This window comes from Amblyomma americanum, chromosome 1 (assembly GCF_052857255.1).
Source record: "Amblyomma americanum isolate KBUSLIRL-KWMA chromosome 1, ASM5285725v1, whole genome shotgun sequence".
Lineage (NCBI taxonomy): Eukaryota > Metazoa > Arthropoda > Arachnida > Ixodida > Ixodidae > Amblyomma > Amblyomma americanum.
In genome coordinates, this window is record NC_135497.1 from 422850400 (window position 1) to 422876260 (window position 25861).

The following is a 25861-nucleotide window of genomic DNA, read 5'->3' on the forward strand; positions in this document are numbered from 1 at the left end:
CCTACCATTCTTTAAAAGTGAAGGAATACTCATGCCGCACTGAAACATACAAGAATTTTTTCTTCCCCCGTACTGTACGGGAATGTAATGTCCTCAAAGCGAATATTGTAGAGGCTTCTACTGTGGAGTCATTTACGGAGTCGCTTAGGAATTCGTAACAATTTTGCAGCATTCAACATTTCCTTTTTTTTCCCCCAGTGCTCATTTTGACGCCAGGCGTCGTCTAATATTGTATAATGTTGTTTCTTTTCGTCGTTCATTTTTTCGGTATTGTGTGCTGAGTTGCGTGTACCTCAGGGAGGTTTTCTTTTTGTCAAAGTGTATTTTACACCCACTCCTGCTTAAGGCTTTGCAATAAAGCCAGCAGTCTTCTGTAAAATAAATAAATATTAAAGTAGCTAACGTAGCCAAGGCCGTCTAGATAGGTTAGACTAGTTCAGACAAAAAAATAAAAAAAAATGAATTTGTGGCATTAGTATTAGTAGCCGAGCGCTCTGACCTTTAAGCCACCGCGTAGGATCGACGAAAACGTAAGGGGCATAAACTTACTGACCTGATGGCCAAGAAAGCTTGAAAAAATCAGTGCAAGATAGGGGAACAGAAATGCCGTTTTTGGTTACACGAGCGTAAGCAGTATGATGAAATGGCGGTCGACAAAACATGCATGGCATGAATCATCAGTTACATGAATGGGAACTATGTACTGGTGGCGCAGACGGAGAGTAGCGCAAACTTTGTTCTTAGAATGTAAAACCGTACTGTGGAATTTCGTTTGCTGACACCCTTGGTAAATGGGCTGCTTGATTTTGCGCTGTAGGGCAAGCGAAAGTATTTTTTCTTTGCTGCTTCCGCTCTTCCTCCTCCTCAACCAGCGGAAAGTGCAGTTCGGCTTGCTCTCATCCACCGAGCAGCGCGGTCGTACATGTGCATGTGCACATTATTCCAAGGCATATTCGGCAGTATAGTAAAGCAACAGTAATGCGCCATCAACAACTAGCACAATAAGTCAATCGTACTCGACAGCAGAGAAGATATTTATATAGGTATATCAGCACCAGCACAGGTTTCAACTGCGAATACGCAATTCGTGGAAGTGATGCATGATTATAGTGAGATAACTAATGAGAAAAGACAGGTTAAGCGACGTAATAGTTCTTTATTTTATGAAAGCCTGTAACAAATAAATAACAGAAAACTAATCTTGAATCACGAAGCGAAACAGTGCAAACTTCACAAAGGCCACTGAAAGGGAAGACGAGACACTGGCGCTGTGAAGTTTGCGCTGTTTTGCTTCGTGATGAACAACCAACTATCTCGAGACGTGTTATTCTAATTTTGAAGTTGTCGCATGTTCTAGGAAATTATTCTGTCGTACAATGGCCAAAATGCTTCCTTCACAATCGTCGACAGTTTGCAGGCATCGAGGAATCCAAGTTAGACATATGCAAGGTGAAATAAGTGGTATCGCTGGATTATATTTCGGGACCGTTACTGTTCTTGTTGAATACGAAATATCATGTAACTGTCACGTCGATTAAACTAAGATTGTTCGCAGAAGACTGCATAATTTGCATTAGGGTTCAGACAGAAAACGACCAAATTAAAGTAAATCATACTGCGATAAATAAACGATTGGCGTAAGATGTGGCAAGTGTCATTAAATTTACACAAATAAAACCACATGCATGATTATATCACGCAAACGCCTATCATTATAGTTTCGGTATTCTGTACAAGGAAACTTGCTTCGGCGTACAAATGAATACAGGCTCCTCGAGGTAATTATTACTTCCAACGTGAACTGGAGGCCGCATTCCTTGCTCATTATTGGTACAGCTTAAAAGTTAGCTAGACAGGAGAACGGCGAATTTGCATCAAGCGAAACAGAATCAACTGCCTGCAAAAGCGCCCCTTGTTGAAGTATGTAGTACGTGTGGGAGGGCTGGGGCCCGGAGCAGAGAGTAAAGTGTTAGTGCAGGAACTGGGGCAAGTATAACGATGTGCATTACGCTTCCATACCTAACCCCTCGCTTAAGGAGGATTCGGTCTCTCCGTTGCACTATAGAGCAAGCGTATATACCGCTTCCCTGTGTTCGGCGGAAGCATAAACGCCTATGCGTCTTTAGCGATGTAAATGGCGTGGTTTTAATAGACAAGATGTTGACACCTTCACTGCGGCAGCGATTTTCGCAGCCTTAACCCCTGTGAGTTGCGACCCATCGGTGGGCCACCGTTAAGTTTTCTTGCCTGCTGCGTGACCCACCACTGAGCCTCCGGTGAATCCAACTTATCGAAACAGACAACAGATGGCAATAGTAACTTGGCATGCGTGTTTTCCACAGTTTCTTTGAAAAAGCTGAGCTGTGCCACGGCTTCATCGCCCCGCTCAGTATTCATGCCGAACAGTATGAATACATGACCTGAGCTAAACCGGTGATCCACGACGCAGTGAACGTGTTAAGGAGCGCGCATCGCGCATAACACGGCATAAGCGCACACGGCATGTTAGAGAATTCAATGTCACTAAAGACTGTTTTCACTACATATCCAACATTCTAGGACAAATTTATGAAAAATGGAAAATTGTAAGACGCTCTAATGGAAATATTGTAGGTAACGGCCCATTCTCCTGGTACGTAGCAAAAGCTTTCTTTTCGTGTTTTTCCATCGCTCGCATCGGACAGTGAAGACTGTCATATAAAACCAATGGCGAAGGCCTTTGACGATAGCAAAAACGTTAATATAAAAGCAAATTCAAGACTGCCGTCGGCTGATCTGCGGATATATTGATTGTTATAGTGAAATCTTCCATTATATGAAAAAAATTGTGTTCACCAACAGTTGAGATCCTGTCGACTGCGCCAGTTGCGATCCCCTTCCAATGGCGATGAGAGGAAACTACTTGATGATGAAATCGGGGTTTCTTGGTGACCCGGTGGTTCTACTCGCAAACATTCACATTACTCAAGGAAAGGAGAAGGTTAACTATTTATTTACAACATAGGTAAAAAAACGAGAAGAAACAAAGCAAGGAGAAAACTATTTACATGACTAAATCGTGGATCAGACGAATTCAGCCCCCGCTCAACCCAGAGCGCTTGGTTTTAAACCCTCTGTCTCCGCCCTTAGCGGGGACAGCAACCAATAAGATAACAAACGACACCCCTCACCAATCAGTGGTCAGGGAAAGGAAAATAAGGTTTCCGCCAACTAATCACAGATTGGGGAAAGACTGCTGATTAAACATTTGGGAAAGGAGAGGTTGCAATCAAATACACAAACAGCACAAACGCGACCACCCTCTCTCACGGCACCCACGGCCCAGCCGTTACCACTTTCCTATCTCTTTCGCACACGCGACAAAACGATCCCTAAAGTGTTTACAGAATACACCGCGCGAGACGAACACAGTCGTTACGGGAACAGTGGGTTTCCGGTCACTCGGCTAATACTCAGCCGTATCTCGTGCGCCCCCGAAACCTCGTCAACCCCTTAACAACCACATGTCGACAGCTGTACATGGTTAGCGTTTTTCCCGGAGGGTCATCCCCGTGACGGCGCGGCGTAAACGAGGCCGTCCGCCGCACGAAGGGGAGGCAGGGACGGGACGGGCCCCTTTGTTGGGGACTTCCGACCCCACTGGAGCGGCCTTCCTTGAGAACACACCAACCAGTTCGCAGAAAGGTCAGCGAACTCCACATCAACTGTTTCTCGCTCAAAAATGCTTTTGTCCAGAATTGTTGGGTTTGTTCACGTAGACATCACACGAATGGGGCCAGCTATATCCTCCAACGTGGTGTCAGCAGCATCTCTATATGAGCTTCGTGCGTTTGTTCATCACTTGTGTAGCAGCTCACATGCACATTTTTGTTGTTGTCGAAACTTGCTCGCTTCGCTTTGTATTTCTGATTGTGCATGGATTTCCTCTATTCAATCGGCCGCCGCGCGCCGCGATGGCTCAGTGGTTATGGCGCTCGGCTGCTGACCCGAGAGACGCGGTTTTGATCCCGGCCGCGGCGATCCAATTTCGATGGAGGCGAAATTCTAGAGGCCTGTGTACTTTGCGATATCAGTGCACGCTAAAGAACCCCAGGTGGTCGAAATTTCTGGAGCCCTCCATCCAGTACGGCTTCTCTCATAGCGTGAGTTGCTTCGGAACGTTAAACCCCATAAATCATAAACCAAACCTCTATCCATATTTGCAAGAAATTATGTGAGGCCCCTCCCGAAAAAAAAAAATCTTAGCTACGTGCCTGACTAGTAGTATGTACTAAATAAAATAATGCAGCCACAACAGAGAGAGAGTGTGGTCGGGCCAGTTGGTATACTCTTTGTCAGAAGTGTATGGCCCACAGGGTTCGTTGTCAAACCGTGTGACAGCGTTAACGGCACCCCTGCAGCTTCACACCCCTTGCAGACCATTCTCTCATGCTCATTCTTGCAGAGCTTCGGGGTTTCATGGGAGCCGCAAATATCGCTCAACACGGTTCAAGAGCAGTGGGCCTGAAACTTTTGACAAAGGCTGTTCATGCTTGAATTAAGGAAAAATACAGCCAAACGGTAAGATGAGGCAGACACGTTCTCGCATGTCGCTTCTTACTGACCCGCGTCTGCACTCTTTCCTTCGTAGTTCAGGCGAATCCGCCAGTGGGCGCCATAATTGGGAGCAAGGACGAGCCGATCGGGAAGCACTTGACGTGATGCCATCAGTGTGCGCTCATTTAGAGATCCTGCGCGTGGAAGTGAACGCCTTTCGTTTTCGCGTAATATGCTAAGATGGAGCAGTGATGGAGCGTCGTTGCTGTCTTCGTTGCTTTATGTTCACGCAGTGCGGGCTCTTATCCCTACACAGCATAAGAGAACTCCTTGTTGCTCAAGTTGGTGGCTGTTTATTTATTTAAAGGCGCGCACACAAAAAAAAACTGGCCGACGATTACGCTTCTAGGTAATATGACTATTTAGCGCAGCTGCTGCAGTATTTCGACCACAGGCGACCGCAGACGGAGCACGCAGTGCCGAACAGAGGCTGACATGGGTTTAGTCTTCGGCAGCGCGTACAGCGATCCGCCGCCGCTGAGCCTCTCCTCGGGGAAGTCCTCAGTGGAAACACCTGCAAAAGACATTGCAGCTTTAGTCACGTGACAATGACGCAAGCAAGGATGTCAATTCGCGCTAATGTCATTCGTCTGAAATGCCATGAAATTCGCCACCTGACGGGTTGTTGCAGTTGCTTGGAATTCGGCGGGTTCTGTCGCGAATCCTTATTCTCAGTCTCCCCTTTTCTTTCTCCAGATTCCTTAAATTTCGAGGCATTGATCATCAGTCGGGCGAGTAGCTGCTCACGTAACACACCGTGTTACACACTGTTTGCTGCACCATTTAATACAAAACCTCACATATTACTGTTCGATTAAAAATGGTCGCAAACGGGAGAAGCATGATTCCGCACATGCTAATTAAAGTGCCGTGGCAAGATGCCACGGGCAACGGGCGGCACAGCTACCCATCAACATTATAATTTCGATTGGGAGCCCATTCACAAAAGACTGGGGGAAGAGGGGAGAGACGATCAACGCACTCTGAAGGCGGTAGCGCTTACTCAAGCCGTCGACGCATGCGCACGATCCGTATAGTTCTGTCGAAAAACCAAGCACGAAGTTACTGGTGGCGCCGAGTGGGCGCCACAGCTCGCGTCAAGCTGCGTCTCCCTCCCTTTTTGAGAGGGATCGAACCATATTGAACGTACCGTAGGTCCTCGTGCGCCGCTTAAGTCGCGGGGAGAGGAGGACCAGGGCCTTGAGCAGAGACGCGCTAGTGGGAGCCCGAACCTTAATTTCAGAGCAGTCTCCAGAACAGTATGTTCCTATTTTTTTTTTTGCCGCAGGTCGCAGCCGCGCGACCTTCCTTCACGCTACCGCTTTCCTCCTCGCGCTCTCTTCGCTCTCGCCGTATTTCGTCCTCCTCTGCGCTCTGCGTTCGCTCGGTTACGCCAAGGCACGCCGCTCAACGCAGAAACGGGCGCTTAAGAGCTCTCGCTGTAAAAAAAAGGAAAACTTCCCTGTGCCGACTTCGTTTGGTAAAACTGGCGCGCGACAAATTGATAAGCCTTTATGCTGGTTTAACGCAAGCCCTTTCACGTTTCGTGAAAGTTACGTATCCGACGCGAGCGCATGGCGAGCACGGTTGGCTTCCTCTCCATCAGGTGGAGATGAGATCGAAAAATCTTAGCAGAGCTATTGATTCCGGAGGTCGGGCACAACGTTTCGCACGCACACGTGGTGTGCTGTCTTGGTGCCGTGGTGGGAGTGCAGTAAAGCTTACGGCCGGGCGCTTGCCGCCTTATTTCCGTCCTTATGCAAGCTCTTCCCGAGATCAAGTTTACTGCTATCGCTGTTACTGTTTTTTCATTCATTTATTTCGTACCCAGGATTCCGGGACATCGTTCGCTTGAGCCACCTGACGGCAGTCAGGAGCTGTGTCGTGGAGCAGGCTACTCCTACCAACAATATAGTAATACGGCGAATCTAACTTTAAAACGAACAAGAAAAACTTTTTTGCATGCAGTACGGTTGAACCCGGCTATATATGGAATACAGAGATGTAATTGTTGTTTTGTTTACTACGACCAATCTCCTCGCCTGTCAGGAACGGCAAAATACAGATCCGTACTTTCCAGTTTTGTTTTGTAGCGATGGCTACATTGCGATAGCATTTCGAGCCTTCAGCGTGGCGGCGCCGCCACCCTGTGGCTGCACCGCCACGCTGTCACGTGGTTGGTCACGTGGTGCGGAGCAGCTGCCGGCGGCGCGGCGCGGTGGGTGATCACTTGGTTCGTCACGTAGTTGGTCACGTGACCAGCCACGTGGTGCGCAGCAGCTGCTGCTGCAGGCGGCGCTGCCACAGCTGTGCGCATGCGTCGTGTCAAGTGGGGCGAAGATGAAGAAGGAACGCCCAGCGAAACGGAGCGGCGAAAGACACTTTAAATTTCAACTGAGCACGTTCCACTCGGCCAGAGGTAGCTATCGCGTCACTCCAGGTTTAACCAGAGCTAAACCTCCGCCAATTTTTGTAGCGTAAGCTACACTGGCCGAGGTTGACCAGTTTCGCGTGCGTCCTGGAGAGCCGTGCTGCGCATGCGCGAGGAGCAGTGACGTCACAAAGGTGAATAAAAACACTGTGTCGAAGCTGAGAATCGAACCACTGCCTTTGGCGTTTTAGGCGGAGACGCTACCCCTTCGCCACGACGGCTTTTTTTTCTTTTTTTGCATGAAAATAGTGCCGAAAAGAAAAGTCTCAGCACGCTTACGCCACAAAACACCAGGCCACTTTACCCCCTGCATGAACCCTCCTTCCAAAACATCAAAAGTCTGGGAGGCACACACATGCATCCAGATAAGGGAGCCAGCTAGGCGGCTCTTGCAGGGCAGCATATACTCCCCGCACCAAAGCGCATTGTTCACGAAACAAAGATTTCGACGACCGTGGTGATTCGGCGTGGCGGTCCATCATGCGGCTCTTCCAGAGACTAAATAGTCGCAGCAACATAAATAGATCATATGGCACAGCACTGTTTTTCTCCGCGGGAAAAAAACGAATACTGTAGGGTGTGATGTCAATGTCCTTCTTAATTGTTCGTTGTAAAATGTCCCAGAAGAAGATAGCATCAATGCACAGAAAACAATGGTCAATTGTCTCTGGTGTATTGGACAGGCGACAATTCACCGTCCATGGCGCAAGCATCCCCTTAGCATGAAGCCATGCCTTCACAGCCAGCGTTGACGTGTGCAGCTTAAAAAAGAATGTTTTCGCGGCAGAAGAAATGCACATTCGGCTAACACGTTTTAAAACAGTGGTGTCAAGGAACTCCAGAAAAGGTTGCCGATACAACGGTACAGGGAGCAAATACTCTGTAAGTGTCTGAGTCATCTGCCTCCTGGAGAGGCTATACAGGTAGTCTAAAGGAAAGCGCACAGTGAGGAAATTGAAGGTGTCAGCAACTTCCTTAAGGAATTCCCATAAAGGCCCCTCACGAGTGTGTCCCGTCGGTGCGAATTGGAAAGGCAAATGAGCACTGAGACGCCTAATAAGCACGGCTGCTAAAAAAGGGTGGTTTGAAGATTTGAAAAACTAAAAACGCGAGACAAGCTGATGTACGAATAAGTGAACAAGGCTGATTCCACCAGACTCTAGAGAAAGAAATAGGTTATCGCGACGCATGGGTTCCCATTGGAAACGCCATACGAATGCAGCAAATATTCTGTTCATAACCTGCACTTTCTTCCTCGCACAGTGGAGAACCTGCAGCACATAGGCAAATTTTGCAAATAAAAAAATGTTGCATATTTAAGCCCGAGCAAACACTGACAGTTCCCTACCCGTCCAAGCCTGGGCATGTCGCCTCATGGAGACTATCTGAGAATCCCAGTAGGTTCCACTGTAGCGAATTTGGTGAAGAGGAACCCCTAGGTAGTGAAGGGGCCCGTAGTCCAACTTATGCCACCATAATGACTGGGCTTTGCACCCCAATGACCCAACCAAAACCCCTTGGATTATCTAGATTAAGAGCCGCACCTGATACCTCGCAAAATTGTTCAGTCAAATGCAATGCCTCAAGCACACTCGTTTTGTCAGAACAAACGAGGGCGACATTATTTGCATAGGCTAAAATCTTAATTTCACACTGCGCCAAGGAGAAACCATGGATATATGTGCAAATAATAATACTGAGGCAAAGGGGTTTAAGATATAGGGCAAATAACAAAGGCGATAATGGACAGCCTTGACGAACAGATAATTTCAATGGAATAGGTTTGGTTAGCTCTTGGTTAAGATTAGCCTTGCTTAGGACTCCTTATAGCACAGTCTTATGCCCCTAAGCAAAACATCTCGAATATTTGCATGCTCTGAGACCGCAAACAAGAAATCGTGACGAACTTTATCAAAGGCCTTGGCAAGGTCAATCTGAATTAGAGCTACTTGTCCGATCTCATCTGATACTGTCTCCACTACTGAACGTGCAATATGAATATGGGTTTGGATGCTGCGGCCTCTGATACCGCAGACCTGATGCCTGCCTATTAAGTGATCGACAACTAGCTGCAGACGATTGCAAAGAACCTGTGCAAAAAGTTTGTAATCTACATTACAGAGGGAAATTGGACTTTATCCCTCAACTGTTTTCAACCGATTTGAATGTGTGCTTTTTGGAATTAATATAGTATGCCCAGAATAGAAAGTGGGGGGGGGGGGCAAAAAGCCAACATCGTCAGAAGCCTGGAAAACTTCCATCAAGACAGGCGCTAGGCAAGTTGAAAATGTTTTATAGAACTCTCTAGTAGTGCTATCTGGCCCAGGAGATTTCTGAGCCGTCAGGTCAGAAATGGCAGATTTAATTTCGTCCAAAGTGATAGGCCCCTTCACTACAGCACGCTTCTCATCGTCAAGTCGGGGCAAGGCTTCTAGTAAGTGACTGTAATCTGATGTCACGTTTGTGCCCGCACAACCACCAAACAGCTTCCTATAGTAGTCAAATAAACCCTCATTAATACCAGGACCATCGCTGTATGTGCAACCACCATACTGAATTTCCAATATTTCTTTAGCTAGAGCAGTCTGCCTTTCATTACTCAGGGCCCGACGAGATGATTGCTCATCCAGAAATCTACGGGTCCTAGATCTTAACAAGGCCCGGGATTGTATCTTTCGGTTTCAAACTGCTGAAGCTCTGCTTTTACGGCAGTGATATTTTCTACATAGGCACCTGGGCCAATCTTCTCTAACTCATGTAGTTCAACTAAAGTACGGTCAAGCTCTCGAAGGTGATCTCTCTTCAAAAATGCGATTCTTGCTGAGGCTTCAATAGCAATGTTTTTTGTTTCTTGTTTAAATAAGTCCCATTTTTGCAAAACTCAGAGGTCACCGCGTGACCACGTGTCCTTCAAGCAATTGGATACAGCACGTTTGAAGATTTCATCTGAGACCAGGCAGCTATTCAGCCTCCACAGCTCCCATCGAGGATGGAGTATGCGCCGACTGTACCTCCCTGTTAAGCGGAAGCCCACGGGGACAATGCCGCCCCCCCCCCCCCCCGCACCTGTTACCAGGAGCGATCATGCCCGCGGAAGACATTCCTTAGCTGTCAATCCGATGCGTGGCAATCGATGGAATGTGCATGCAGCGAGCTGCGTACGCGGAGTCACGCGCCCTGCACGTTCCAGGAGCGGGGTCCACTGGGCTCCGCCCACTTGTACATTGCATGGCTATTGGTTCAGATTGGGCGAGAGCTGGTTTGGTAAAGCTCCGCCCAAGTATCGAAGGGTTTAAAACCCGTGGGAAACAACGATTTTGGACGAGCGCGCCGAGTCTCAAGCTCGGCCGTTTTTAACAGCCTTTTTTTAAACTGCCCTTTTTTTAAACTGCTTTTTACTCACCTGTCTTTTTATGTCAGTGTCGTCTTTAATAAATAAGTTTTGCTTTGAGAAGCTGGAATTGCTGCCCCAACCGGCAACGTGTCGCCGGACGAAGACCTGAAGTACTCTTCGTACTGCTAAAAGACGTCCCCATCGGTAGGAGGAAAGAGGAAAGTTTAACTGGTGCCGTGACCAGGATCGTCTGAGCGGCTTCCTGCAGAGCGGTTGGAGGCAGTACCGTCTGGAAGATTGACGGAGCACAAAATCTTGGGGAGAGGCCCCGGGGACCAAAGTCCAGGCGAGGTCTCGGAGTCAAGGCTCCACGTCAGCGCTGACAGCGAGGAAGCGGACCGACGGAGCGGAGAACGGCGACTTCGGCGGCATCTGTGGCTGGCGACTTCATCGGCCTGGAGGACGTGACGGGCACCGCAGTGAACACCGGTGGGACTCCCACCCCTTCCGCCACCAGCTCAACGTGAACAGCGGAAAGACACCGACCCAGCGCAGCACGAACAAGAAGTCTGCAGAACACAGGTGGGCCCTTTCCCGTTTTCTCCGGGAACGCGATGTCAGTCACTACCCAAGCACAAAGGCTGCGCGTGGGAAGTCGAAACGCTAGTGACACGGACTCTGACGGGGAAGACACGGAGAACGTGACGATTATGGATGGGCAGAGTGCTAACACCCCGGCGTGTGACAGCAGCCAGGGTAGCACGCGCTTGAGGGAGCAGGAGCTCGAGATTGAAGCTCTTAAGCTAAAAATTCAGCTCCAGACACTGATTCAGAAAGGTCAGAGCACCTCGGGAAATGGCAGCAGAAGAGAAAAATTGGGCCGGCACGCGGATGATCTAAGGGCAGTCCTCGCGCCAATGCCACAGTTGGATGACCTCATTCCTGCATGGTTCAAAAGCGCCGAAAATATGATAAGGGCCTGCGAGATCCCGAATGACATCGCGGGGCCAATTATAATGCCCTTCCTGAATGAAAAAACTCGGGCACTCGTGGCTAACCGGTCGGTCGACACGGTAATGAGTTTCGAGGAAATTCGGGAGCTAGTACTCGCGGAGCTCAGATTAACTGCTGAAGAATACAAGCGGAGGTTCTACACTTGTAGAAAGGATGCCGAAAGCTGGGGTCAGTTTGTCACCAAATTAGACGTAACGCTTGGATACTACTTGCAAAGTAGGAAAGTGAGAACTTTAGAGGACGTTCGGGCCTTAATGGTGGCAGATCGCGCTAAGCAGACTATGCCGGACGAAATGCGCGAGTACATTCTCCAACAGGAGACAGATAAGTGGTTGAAACCCAAGGAGCTTGCGCGACTTGCCGAACAATATGAAGACAGTAGGCGTGGGCGCCATCAAAGGGCTGCAGGGGAGCCGAAAAAGTATGAGGCAAAGCCGCGCGAGCCACGGAACCAAGGAAATCAATCCAAGGACGAGCACAGGGAACCCCCAAAATGCTATGGCTGTGGTAAATTCGGTCACGTGCAGTGGAACTGCCCACAGAAGAGGCCCAATGTAATGCCTGGTAATGAGCTAGGTCGTCACCAGCAGGACACAAAGATGACAGCGAGAGCCGCGGTCGGAAACGTAACGCGAGCTGAGGTTATGTATGGGCGCGTCCCTCAAGGCCCATTAAGCATCCTTCAAAAGACATGGACAGGGAACTGGACACCACTTACGGGCCTAAATAAGGCTACGTCAGAGTATCTGATCAAGCTGCGGCAGCAAATGGCTGAATTAGCAGAGAGGGTAGATCACCAAATCAAGCAGCTGCAGAAAGCGTATGCGGATAAATACAATCTAAGGGCACGAGCCAAAGGGTTCTGTGAGGGTGAGGAAGTCCTCGTGTTGGATACGAACCAGCAGAACAAGATGCGGCCTAAATGGGTGGGCCCAGCAACGATTAAAGAGCATAGACGACCCGATAGCTATGTTGTCAAGTTCAGAGATGGTTCTGAACGGTGGGTGCACGCCAATAGACTAAGAAAGTATTACGCCAGAGTGAACAACGTAGGCGTAATTTTTGAGTCTGACGGAGAGTTTGGGGATATAAAAGGTGTTCCGGAATTGCATAGTGGGAGTTACACCTTTGAATCCACACTAGATGAGTCCACGCATCTGAACCAGGAAGAAATCAGGGAGCCGCCTGTGCTAGGTAGATTGATCAGACATCGCGGGCCAAGGAACGTACGGGACGGTGGCCCAACCTGAGTGTGTGTGTGTGAGTGCTTGTGGACGGACATCTCAAGTGCATTAATGATGGTCTCCTTGTGTGATGAGTGTTTAGACTGTTATTTCCTCGCAAAGGGAAAAATATGTAAATCTGAGTGTAGATGCATGCAACAAGATATCCTTGTGAACCTACTCTTTTCGCTATTGCCATAAGTAGTATGTGAAGTGCCCCTGCTTGGTTTGTGTTTTTTTTTGTGCTGGTACTTGTGCTTTCGCGCGTTTTGTATGTTGTTGAAGGCCGGATGCTTTGTGCTATTGTGGGCTTCGGTATGTTGTTTGTACAGCAAGTGTCCCCCCAACATTCTTGGTGGGGAGGTGTTAAGCGGAAGCCCACGGGGACAATGCCCCCCCCCCCCCCCGCACCTGTTACCAGGAGCGATCATGCCCGCGGAAGGGGGGGGGGGGAATCGAGGAATGTACGTCGAGGCGTGACGCCCGCTTAGGGTGAGAGCTGCACATTCCACTGGGCTCGCGACAGCCCACGGGGACAATGCCCTTCCCCCCCCCCCCCCCCCCCCGCACCTGCTACCAGGAGCGATCATGTCCCGCGGAAGACATTCCTTAGCTGTCAATCCGATGCGTGGCAATCGATGGAATGTGCATGCAGCGAGCTGCGTACGCGGAGTCACGCGCCCTGCACGTTCCAGGAGGAGCGGGGTCCACTGGGCTCCGCCCACTTGTACATTGCATGGCTATTGGTTCAGATTGGGCGAGAGCTGGTTTGGTAAAGCTCCGCCCAAGTATCGAAGGGTTTAAAACCCGTGGGAAACAACGATTTTGGACGAGCGCGCCGAGTCTCAAGCTCGGCCGTTTTTAACAGCCTTTTTTTAAACTGCCCTTTTTTTAAACTGCTTTTTACTCACCTGTCTTTTTATGTCAGTGTCGTCTTTAATAAATAAGTTTTGCTTTGAGAAGCTGGAATTGCTGCCCCAACCGGCAACGTGTCGCCGGACGAAGACCTGAAGTACTCTTCGTACTGCTAAAAGACGTCCCCATCGGTAGGAGGAAAGAGGAAAGTTTAACTCTCCCTATCTGAAGAAACACCATGCAGTGATCACTGAAGAATATGGGCCGCACCCAATAACCAAGAACGCTGGATAACATGTCTGCTGAAACGTAAATCCTGTCAAGCCGAGCACTATAGGAGCACTGAAAATGAGTGAAATGGATGTTATGTCCCTTATCTTGCCCAACATCCACAAGGTTGCATTCGCATGCCAAATCAGTGAGTAAAGCAGCACTAGGGTCATATCGTTTACTTAACACTGCTCTGTCCATCCCTACAAACACAATTGAAGTCACCCAACAGCATAATTTTACGATCCGTGGATAAATGGTCTACCAATGACAGGAAAAATAGCCTTCTATCACTCTGCTTTACAGGGGCATAAACACAAACAATTCGCCACTGTACACCCGAGATTGCGAGGTCACAGCAGATAAGTCGCCCGTCATCATCTGTGCTATACCACACAGCAGTAATCCCCAGTGTGTTGGCCAGGAATAGCATGCACCTACCTGATAAGCCTCTTGAGTGAGTAACGATAACATTGAATTCTGACAAAAAAGGCTCGACAGCAGCTTCAGTCTCCTCATCAGAGGACAGCTTGGTTTCCTGGATGGCTGCCACACTCACACTCCATTTGTTTAAAAGATGCCGTAACTGATGCTGCCTTCGACGATTACGCAAACCCGTAATGTTGAGGATAGCGACCTGAAATGCTGTGACTCCCGCCATTTTTGGTGCTTGTCTTAATGAAAGCCATCCCCTGTACTGGGGCGGCCGGCCTGCAAATTGGCGGCCTGTAAGGCAGACATTTCCCTGAGTTTTGAGGTGACCCTTCCCAATGCCACCACACCAGGTGCCTTCTGCCCATCGCAATCGACACACACCTCATCATCTGCAGGACGCTTCAAAGGTGCGCAGTTGTCCATCGCTCTTCTGAGACAGCCAAGGCTTCGGCACATGAAGCCGAGTGAGCCACGTCAATCGCAACCACGATGACAGCCGACGGGGCACCGAACACACTAGAAACTGACACTTCAGGCGACACACTGCTGCACTCCGCCGACGAAGGGGAATCGCCGGCACAGAAGGCATGTTGCACATTCACTGGCTGAAACGCCTCCACTGACTCTACAGCAGGGGCGTTCAGCTCTCGTGATCGTTGGGTGACAGGTGGCTCCTGAGCAGCAAGCACTGGACTCAAAGTAGCAGACCCGGGTCCGATGGCTTTGGGTCAGAGACGGGGATTCCTGTTTGTCCGTACTTGCAGGCGGACCCTTGCCGTTATTCGGTGCAGAAGCCTTTGGTCCATCTTCTGTTGGCAGCTCATGACTCAGCTCACCCGACGCTTCCACAACATCCGACACATCCATAATGTGCTCTGACACCACTTCATCCTCATGTGCCCAGTTGCCTTGACGTAACCTGTCAGCATAACTCATAATACAAGTGTCTACTGTGTGCACAAAGCGTCGGCACTGGGTGCATCGAGGTGTACGACACTGACGCGGTACATGGCCCACACAGTTACAACGAAGACACAGCGGAGGCCTGCCTGGGATTACAACTAAAGCTTCTACCCCGAAAACGTTGAGCGTGTAAGGTATTGTACTTGATGACACTCCGTCCTTGAGCGTGAGCGAGATTTCACGGTTCGCTGTTTCCATGTGCTCCATTCCGGGGCACCGCCACTTCTCACTCTCGATAGTTTGTACAGTTCCAAAAGGATCGAAAGCTTCCACAATCCTCCGGTGCTCCATATAGCGCGGGAGCCAAAGAAGCTTAAGCTTCACGTTTTAGGTGTCCGGGTCAAACACGATACATTTTAGACCTTTGACGTGGAGCTCTGCTTTGTCAATAAGCTTCTGTTTTGAGCAACTGCTCTCGCAGGTAACCATCCAAACGTGGCTCATTTGGTACTGGACAATACACAGAATCTCAAGGAGGTCCACAATCTGCATAAGCGCGTCTCGGAAGTCGGGAGCACGGTATGGGCGACCCTTGAGGTCAGCATGCAGAATACGGTGTTGACAACATTACCGGTAGGTAGTCAAGGGAGGACAACTTTGTACGAGTCCGTGGCAACTTCAGATGTCGGGAGACATCGGCCAACGGCCGATGAGCTGTTTCCAGCTAGAAGCATTTCAACACACAATCGTTCAGAACGGCTTCCTCTTCCTTCACTCCACCACGACGGCTCGATGTTTAACCGTGAATAAAGGCGCAAAATAAATAAGCGCAAGGTATCCGACATAAGGAAGTTTAATATGGAAAGAATCGAGCATGCTCTGAAGAACGGAGGTAGCCTGAAAACGGTGAAGAGGAAACTAGGCATAAGGAAAAACCAGGTGTATGCGTTAAGAGACAAGCAGGGCAATGTCATTAGCAATATGGATAAGACAGTTAAAGTAGCCGAATGGGGTGGAGCGCATATGGCAGGTTCTCTCAGATCATGAATAGCAGGTTACCAATATCCCTGAAGTGAAAAGTGTACAACAGCTGTATCCTACCGGTACTCACCTACGGGGTAGAAACGTGGAGGCTAACGAAAACGGTTGAGCTTAAGTTAAGGACAGCACAGCGAGCCATGGAAAGGAAAATGATAGGTGTAACGTTAAGAGACCGCAAGCGGGCCGAGTGGGTGAGGGAACGAACGCGTGTTAATGACATCCTAGTCGAAGTTAAGAGGAAGAAATTTTCAAGGCGTATAAGATGGTTGTTGTGGCGCGCCTTCTCTTAAATCCTCTGTGGTGTATGTCAATTTTACAACACTTTCGGATAATTTCACGAGAGAATTTACATAGAAAGATTTAATAAAATTCCTTCCGCCACCCTTCGGAATGCTGCGTACACTGTATCAGACAGCTTTTGAGAGCACCTCAAATGAATTTTCTGAATCCGCAAGGGCGCTTCACCGCATAGCAGAATGTCATAAAATTGCTCTTAACTCCTAAAGGAATGCAATGTTTTTGTCAGCATGTCGCCTGAAACGAGAACGCGGTATGCTTTATCGCAATTTGTTGGTATTGAGCGAGTGCACTTCTTTGTTACGAAGAAAACAATTTTGACAAAGGCCACCCATTGAAATGCAATGCCATGCTAAGCAAGCGACCGAAAGATGGCGCAAACTGCCGATGTCTAAAATTTCTGGGTATGGCCATGCGGCAGTCCGGCACGAGCCCACAGAGTGGGGCACGCTGGCAGAATCAGCGTTAGGATTATGCCGAAACCTGGAATAAAATCCCGGCTTACAATTCATTCACTCCTTCAGTTTTCCAGAAGCTTCGTATTAGGTCAGTGTGTAAGGGACAACGCGTGTGCTTGACCAAAGGGGAGAAAAACATTTTTCAATATTTAAGAATTCGTAATAAGAGCTGTACTCACTCCCACTACGATGAAAGTAGCCACTGCGCCAAATTTTTTTTAATTATACAGGCTGTCCTGGATATATCAAACCCGTATTTATAGAATTATTATTTCGGCTGAAAGGTCAAAACATCACTTCGAAAATCTCATGCAAAAGTATATCACTGTCGTTTACGTTTATTGAACTCCTATTAATCGAATGTTCCATATATCGAATATTCCTTCCTGCCACAAGCAGAAGGGCGCCGCACCCCTGCATGTGGCGCTTCGCCTTATGCTATCTAGCGATTGAGGTTGGCTGCGCGGCCTGCGACACCTGTTAACAGCGCTAGAAGACAGTTAAGGCCGCGTGACGATGATATCTTAAGGTGTAGTTGAGGCAGTCATGGGTTGAGGGTAACCTTCTACATGGTGCGCCCATTTTCCACGCGACATTTTTGTCATGCGAGAAAGCCATCGCTCAATGCACTGCTTGTCATGCGGGGAAACCAACCCAGCTGCCCAAAGAAAACCGACGACTCTCGCCGTGCCTGCTTCGCACGCTGCGCTGCCGAAGGCTTTGCGGGAATCAACTGCCCCATAATTTTAATGAGATATTGTCATTATAATGTACCGGTGACAATATTATAGACCTCTTGTCAGAGGTAGTGGCTAGTTCCAAAGCACTGACAGCTGCGGCTTCAGTGCGAAGCAGGCTAGGCTTTGTTAGAGATGAGGGATCCTTGAGTGAGCTGACTCTTTCAGCGCCGCAGGCCCCTTCTACGAATGACGTTGTCGGACTTGGTTATAAAGGAAGCTATACAGGGGGTTTATTTACATTATTTACAAGATTTAGGAACCCATTGGAGGGTGATGGGGGAAGGTTGGAGGATCAGAGAAGATCTGAGGATGATCGAGGATTCCTTCCCACGGCACTCGTCGTCCGGTTTTAAAAGGTTCCGGTCCCTAGGATTCCCCAGGTTCGAGGAGGTCTTTGCCAGGTTGGGCGTGGCATAACTTGCGCTGTCGTACACACGCACACATACCACTTCACATAGGGACACGCCCCCGTCACATGTATCGCCGGAGAGAGAGGGTGCCGCTGGACCATCGCCCCCTCAGAGAGGGCGTTGTCTTCGCGTCCGAACGAGAGTTCTCACGCTGTCAAGCCGGACACGTCTTCCGGGAAGTCCGAATGGGCGAGGCGCCGGTGAGCCGACACAGTAGAATGGGTGAGCCACCCCTGCTCTGGTTGGCGGTCACTAACTGCCTCGGTAGCAATGTTGTTTACAAACGGCGGCAGAGTCGTCCGCCTCGAATCCAATAACCCAAGCGAGGACAGGCCGTGGGAACCAAGATCCCTATCGCCGTGCAGGGACCCCTGCTGCAGGTGTCCCGGGCCGACTACGCAGCTAACCCAGACGGGCTGTCGCCAGAATCCTTACAGCCTCAAGACACTTAACGACGGCGAGATGCGAGCACGCCGGCGGGCTCTGACGGATCAGCGATAAGTTCCGCCGTCAACAACGTTAAATCCGCCTCGTGCGGTAGAAGCCCACTTGTGGCCCTTTTTTTTCTTTTATTCGAGGTGGGGTCGAAGACCCATTTACCAAGCATTTCACCCTAAAGAAGCCGAGCACCAGGCAGGGGAAAGTTCGTACCCATTGTATCACCGGTGTGTAACCGCGGTGCTGAGGATCGAACCCCGCACCTCCCGCACATTAAAACCATCTGGGCTTGCGTCGCAATCCACTACCGTAAAATAATCCTTGGTCTATATCACCGTCCCCGAATTTCACATCAAACTTCTGTGAACAGTTGCACGGTGTTTTATTAACAGCGCCTCCTTCCGTCATCTTACTGCTCATATTTTCTTACTAGGTTACTTTAACTTCCCTAATATTTCCATGCTCTTCTAATCCGCCTATTCTTATTTCATCCTCCTCTGTTAGTCATGATCTTTTATCTTTGTCCAGTTTTTCTTTTTCTCAGTCACACAACGTACTAGGCTAAGCGAAGCTATCGCTAACACCCTGGATTTAATGCAAACATCATGCCCCGATCTCGTCTCGTATGTAACATTCCTGCCCGGATAAGTGACCATTTAGCTATTAATTTTGAAACCTGTGCCCCACCTCTTGAAACTAACAGGGTAAATAAAGTCACCAGGGGCTACAGCAAAGCTAATATCTAGGCTATTAACAAACAGCTGCCTCTGTTCTTCGACGTTTTCTCGGATGATTTCAGAAGCCAGTCAGTAGAAACTATACAATTTCAAACAGCGCTAGACAACAGGACCAGAAAGAGGAGGAGACAAGCGCTGTTGTCTAGCGCTGTTTGAAATTGTATTGTTACCATGAAACACCAACTCGCCCAGTCTGCTACGCTTCTACAGTAGAAACTAATTGGAACATATTCAGTACCAAATTCCAACAACTAATCGATAAGCACATTTCCCTACGGGCCATTTCTTCCAATTCGAACGCACCTTGGTATAATCTTCACCTAAAAAGACTATCTAACAAGAAAAAACGCTTGTTACATAACGCTTCACCTTCCCATTTAGACACTCGGTGGGGAACCCATACGGCAGCCAATAACTCGTATATAACCGCACCTAAGAACGCCAAAATTAACTTTTTTTAACAACACCTTGCCTCCTAATGCTTACTAATGATCTGCAAAAATTCTGGCGCACAGTTAGCCCAAGGACAGTCGACTGATTTCGCTTAATAGATCCTGGCGGACTACCTATACCGGATTCAGAATGCCCTTAGGTCTTAAACAAAATTTTCAATAATAACTTTGTTCTCTGTCCTTTACCAGCATTTCACTGATGATGGATACAGTCTGCAGTGATCCTTGCGGTATCATGAAATTAATTGACAGTCTTAAAACATCATCTAGCCTCGGCATTGACCTAATTAACACCAAAATTTTGAAAAGAACGAGAACCTACTCATCACTTATGTTTTGCAAGATTTTTAAACAGTCCATCAACTCCTGCACTCTTCCTGCTGACTGGAAAGTTGAAAAGGTGCTTCCTATCCACAAATCAGGCACCAAAAATTCACCTCTCAATTACCGCCCAATGTCATTAACCAGTATCGCCTGCACCTTACTAGAAGTCAGCGTGTACATTCGTTTCGTTTTATTGCCTTAAAGGGACTATGCAATAAATTAATTGAGATTACGTAAAGCAGTTGAGAGATAGGCATTTCATCACTCGTCACCCCAACGCAAGAATTTTTAAGCTAGCAGCAATAACACCGAAGATATAGACGATTAAAAATTACGCTCCTCCTCTCCCCTCTCAACTCGTACACGCGGGGCACGAGACAAAAATAAAGAAAACAGCTCTGCAACTGGGCCCCACCCATGAATACTTCACCGGCTGACGTTCCTTTTGCAACTTCCGGTTGTCGCTCCTAGCACCCCAGCAGCAGCGTCGGCGGCGTGATTGCGGCGCGCGTCGGGTTGCTTTGCTTGTCGTCTGTTGTGGTTAGCAGTAATGGACCCGGACCTCGAGGCGCGACTGCTCGCTCTTACGGCCGCGATGGGCATCGAGCCCTATGCGTTCACGCCGTAGCGGCGTACCGGCTGAACGTCAGCGACGAAAGTAGCGACTCGGCGAGCCACTGCGAGTGGCTCCGGAACTCCCGGCAGAAGGAGGCGGCAGGGGAATATTGAGGCCATATGCCCTGGCTCGCGCTTGCCCGAGAGGGTCGCGCGGCGGCACGAGCAGACGATTTTCACGGCTACCGGAAGTGTGCCCGTGACGTCGTGGCTGCCGTCGCTCCAGCGAATGACAGCGTGTGGTGGCCTGGTGACGTCATGGGTATAGTGACGTCTTTTTTCACGATTTTGGTTTCAAAATCGGTCACTACGAGCACACCAAGCGGCCCGCGAATTTAAAAAAAAACACGGTTTTTAAAAATTCATAATAAATTGCCGGCTCAGTTCCGAAGACTCATACTTGGTGTGAATGCTTCTTAGCATTATTTCTAAGCATTGAAAACATTTACAAGCGACTTTTTATTAATTGCATAGTCCCTTTAAACACCCCTTTCGGGGTATTACATAAGGGGTGGGTTACATATCATAAGTGAAGATTAAAATTTTTGAATGTGAGGAGGAACACTCGTCGCAAACAATGACGGGCAGGTGATTGCAGCAATGACGTGGGGAAGGCCGTTCCAGGTAATAGCTGTCCGGGGAAAAAATGAGACAGCAAACGTGGCGGTTCTAGTAAGCGGTCGAGCGACATAAAATGGATGCAAAGTGTGGTGGGATATGCGTGAAGGTGGTGCTAGGTATGGGGGATGATTAAGCGATCTGTAAAATATTTTATGGAACAGGCAAAGGCTAGCTATGTGACGACGAGTGCTTAAGTTCAAAAGTTCGGACTGAACTTTTAAGGCTGTTACGCTGGTATTGAAAGAGTAGTCAGAGTGAATGAATCTTGCAGCGCGATTTTGCAAAGCTTCAAGGGTGTTAGCTAGATAAGTTTGATGCGGATGCCACATAGGAGCTGCACATTCTAGTCTGGACTGGATGAGCGATTTATAGGCGAGTAGTTTCACTTGTGGTGGTGCATGACGTAGGTGACGTTTCAGAAATCCAAGAGATCGGTTTGCCGATGATATGCCGTTAGTGATATAAGAGTGCGCCAGGAAAGATCACTGCTTAAGACTACGCCAAGGTATTTATAAGATTGCACAAGATAGATAGCAGAATTAAGGATTGTGTAGTTAAAAACGAGGGGCTGTTGGCGACGGTGGAAGGAGGCAAGTTTGCATTTGTTAGCATTTAGCTTCAAGAGCCATTGGTCGCACCAGCTATGAACGTGATTAAAATCATTTTGAAGAGCTGCTTGATAGGATATGTTGGTTATTGTGCGATAGATGACGCAATTGTCGGCAAACATGCGAACGTTACATGTTAGATGCGTTGGTAAATCGTTAATATAGGTTGGAAACAGCAGTGGACTAAGGACAGAGCCTTGTGGGACGATCGATGTTACTGCGAGGGAGGTAGAATTTTGGTTGTTAACGAAAACAAACTGGGAGCGGTTTGTTAGAAATTCCTTGATCCAATCAAGAATGTTAGGATGTAAAATTAGCTGCTCTAGCTTTGGTAGTAAACGTGCGTGAGGTACGGCGTCAAAAGCTTTTGCAAAATCTAAGAAAATGACATCAGTTTGGATATTACGATCAAGATTAGTAGGCAGATCATGAACGAGCTGTGTTTCGCAAGAAAAGCCCTTGCGGAAGCCATGCTGTGAAGGATAGAAAAACTTGTTGCTATCCAGATGATTCATAATTTGGGAGTCAATGAAATGCTGCATGATTTTACAGGAGACACTGGTTAGGGAAATGGGGCGATAATTAACGGGAGACTGCTTCTCACCTGATTTGTGCACTGGAACGACCTTCCCCCCTTTCCACTGGAGTAGCATGCCAGGCCCACAACCAGGCAGACCTCTCCTGTTTCATTAAAGTCCCTCCTGCTCCTCCTTCCCCCTTTCCAGTCATCCGGGAGGCTTCCTGTAGCAAGGGATTGTGCTAACATTAATGACAGGCATTCAACAGTGATCTACTCAGTGTTTTTTAACAGTTTTGAATTGATTTCGTCCATGCCAGCTGATGACGAGAACTTCATATTTTCTATTAGAATTAAAATACTGTCATAAGAGAAGGACAGGGTAAATGGGGAAGTACAGTAATAGGCGGTACTGTAACATATCTAAATATTTAGAAACTAACTCGTTCTTCAACAACGACCAGTGTGGTTTCCGAAAATCTTTCATGTGAAACACAACTAACATCATTCACTCACAATCTTCATGTAGTTGATCAAGGTCCACTAAATGACTGCATATTTCTTCATTTCGGGAAAGCTTTTGAGAAAGTTTATCACCGACTCCTCCTCTTCAAACTAGCTAACTAAATCTTGTACCCAATTAATCTTCTACTTTGGGTTGAACAATTTCTTTTAAACCGTTCCCAGTTTGTATTAGCCAACAATCGCAACTCCTCATTATGTTCCGTTGGCTCTGGTGTGCCTCAGGGCTTCGTGTTAGTCCTTTGCTGTTGCTAATATGCATTAATGACCTACCTGATTGTGTATCTTCTAACATTCATTTATTCACTGGTGATTGATCTCCTTCGTGTAGTTAACAGTTCTGATGATACTAATGCCTTGCAACATGACATTAATGCTTTTCCTAATTGGTGTGATTTGTGGAAAATAGTTCTTAATGCCTCTAAAACTAAAATTTTACATGTCTAGAATTTCTTCCATTCCTAGCTTCAATTGCCTAAATAACAGTGCTCTCGGCAGAAGGTTATGAGAGGCAGAAGGTTATGAGAGGTTAAGGTTGGCGTATGAGATTAGGAAGTTGGCAGGCATAGGGTGGGCGCAGCTGGCAAAGGACAGGATTAATTGGGGAGACATGGGAGAGGCCTTTGCCCTGCAGTGGGTGTAGACTGGCTGATGATGATAATGATGATGAGTGAATGCGCGCCTTTCATATATTAACTCTTCCGAACCAGATGTTGCCGCGCTTACGCTACGTATATCCGGGCCTATCAGAGCTAGGCCATCATCAATTTTTTTATTTTTTGTGCTGTATTTTTTGCAATCATCCGCTCCCCTCTGTAATGCCCCGGGCCTTGAGGTTAAAATAACAGAAATGGAGGGGACACTCAAGCTCCGCCTTAAGGGTATGACGCGGTAGCGTAATGGGTTAGTTAATGCCCACATATGCGGAATTGGTCATTATATCGACTTTACGTTCATATTAACATCGTTGGGAGTCTTCATACCACTCCTGAGAGAGTTCTGGAGCGGTTAAGCGGTGCGCCGCTGCCCTGAAATGCCAGCTGCTGCCACCGGCGGAGCTTGTGCGACCCAGGTTGCTCTTGCCAGAGCGAATAATGGTTAATTTAACTGCCACCTGTCAGTGTGGCCAATTTGCTCACAATCCAGTGGACAGGTTGTTCTGACGCCACTACGTCATATGACCTTGGTGGCCCAAATGCTTGACTTCTCGGGGGATTTTTCGCCCACAACGCCGACCACGCCGATGCCGGATTTTCTGCGGAACGGGAGCCTTAACGCTATCGCGTTAGCAAATCATTAATCATTTATGTGTCGAATTACCGATATATCGAAGCATTCAGCAATAGTCTTCGAGTTTGATGTATCCGTGATCGACTGTGACAGAAATCGCAGTTGGCTTATTTGACCGTGACACCCTAATTGATGATCAGGCTAGTGGTGTCAGCCATTATGAAATAGACGAGCATGTGAAAATAAAGAAAGCGAAAGAAAATTTTGAGGGGACACATAAGCTCAACCTTAAGGGTATGAAACGATAGCGTTAATGGGTTAATGCCGATATGTGCTTAATCAGTCATTCTCCACTTTACATTCACAGATCCCTGGGAGTCCTCATATCCCTCGGGACGCAGTGGTGGGTCGGTTAAGCGATGCGCCACTGCCCTGCGATGGCAGGTGCTGCCACCAATGGGGCTTGTGCGACCCAGCCTGCTCTTCACGAGCAACCTCTCGCGACCAATCATTAATTTAACTCCCACCTGCCACGGTGGTCAGTTTGCTCACAATCCAGTGGGCAGGTTGTGACGACGCCACAGGGTCACGTGACATAAGTGGCCCACCTAGGTTCTTAGGGGATTTTTCGCTCACAACGTCGCCGAGGACGATGCCGGATTTTCTGCAGAACGCGAGCCTGAATGCTATCGCGTTAAAGCATACGCGCATATCCCGAATTGGCTCGCGGTAGAATGATTGGTATTAACGAGAACGCCGTGTACCGTTTCATAAAGCCTTTGACCACGTCACGGCGCCAGCCTCTCCGGCTAGGCGCAGCATTCACCTGTAAGCGGCCCGAATGTTCTTGAAATTACTTCTTTGACCAACAAAATTCAGGGGAGGGGGGGCACTTTGTTGACCTAAAGCGCGGTGAGGCGAAAGCCTTTAGCGCGGTGTTGCTGCTTGTGTCACTGATGTGTGGTTAAGGTGTTGATTAGGTACACAATTGTTTGTGAATCTTAAATGCTGGAGACACTTGAGGGAGTTTGGCAGGCATCCGTCTGATTCGACGCCTTTCTGCAAACACTCTCCATCGCAAGGGGAACTACACATGCCTTGGCAGGAAGTACCGTAGTCGTTAGCACGCTCGGCTGCGGAACGGAAGGATGGTGGCTCGAATCTGTGGAGGGTGATCCACATTCGTTAGAGGTCCCGGTAGCCACGGCTAGCTAGCAGGCGGAGCGGGCTGTTGACGTTGCTGGCTGGCTGGGCAGGTTGATGAGAGCGTTCTCTGATGCGCGAGGCAGATCTTCTTCATCAGCGCCGCTACAGATGCCCCCCCCCCCCCCCCCCTAGCGCGATGCGCGATAAAAGAGAAAAAAACAGTATGTAAAAGTTTGTACAGGTTGTCAAGTCCAGGACACAGTTAGCTTCGTGAAGGCCGGGTCAGAGCTGGGGAAAACTGTCGGGCGGAAGAAAAGGGCTCTGGCGGTCGAGCCTGGCTGCCTCGCAAAGGGCGAGGGGAGCCAAAAGATGAGGATGGCGGAAGCACAAGGCGGGAAAAGTCATCGAGGAATGGGAGGCGAGCTAGGCGTTCTTCAGTCGGACAGCCTACGGGTAGGGCCGGCGGTTGGAAGGCAGTTTTGCGCTGGCTCAGTTGATGCGGACGAAGATATGGCGTGGGGAAGACATAGAAGTGGAGCCGATGCGTCGGCCGCGGGCAATGGCGAAACAACGGCGGATGGCACTGAGCGTGAGGTCTGCGGCGTGAGGCACGTGCTGTCTTGTTAGGTAGTAGTCGAAACAGG

General features: G+C 48.6%; 1 long non-coding RNA gene across 1 annotated transcript; it reads right to left on the reverse strand.

Moving 5' to 3' along the window:
- Positions 1 to 4710: 4710 nt before the first annotated feature.
- Positions 4711 to 22580, reverse strand: LOC144103561 (uncharacterized). Its single transcript, XR_013308305.1, has 2 exons — positions 22407 to 22580; positions 4711 to 5110 (listed from the first exon to the last, which is right to left on the reverse strand). It is a non-coding gene; the product is annotated as an uncharacterized LOC144103561 (long non-coding RNA).
- Positions 22581 to 25861: the final 3281 nt, after the last annotated feature.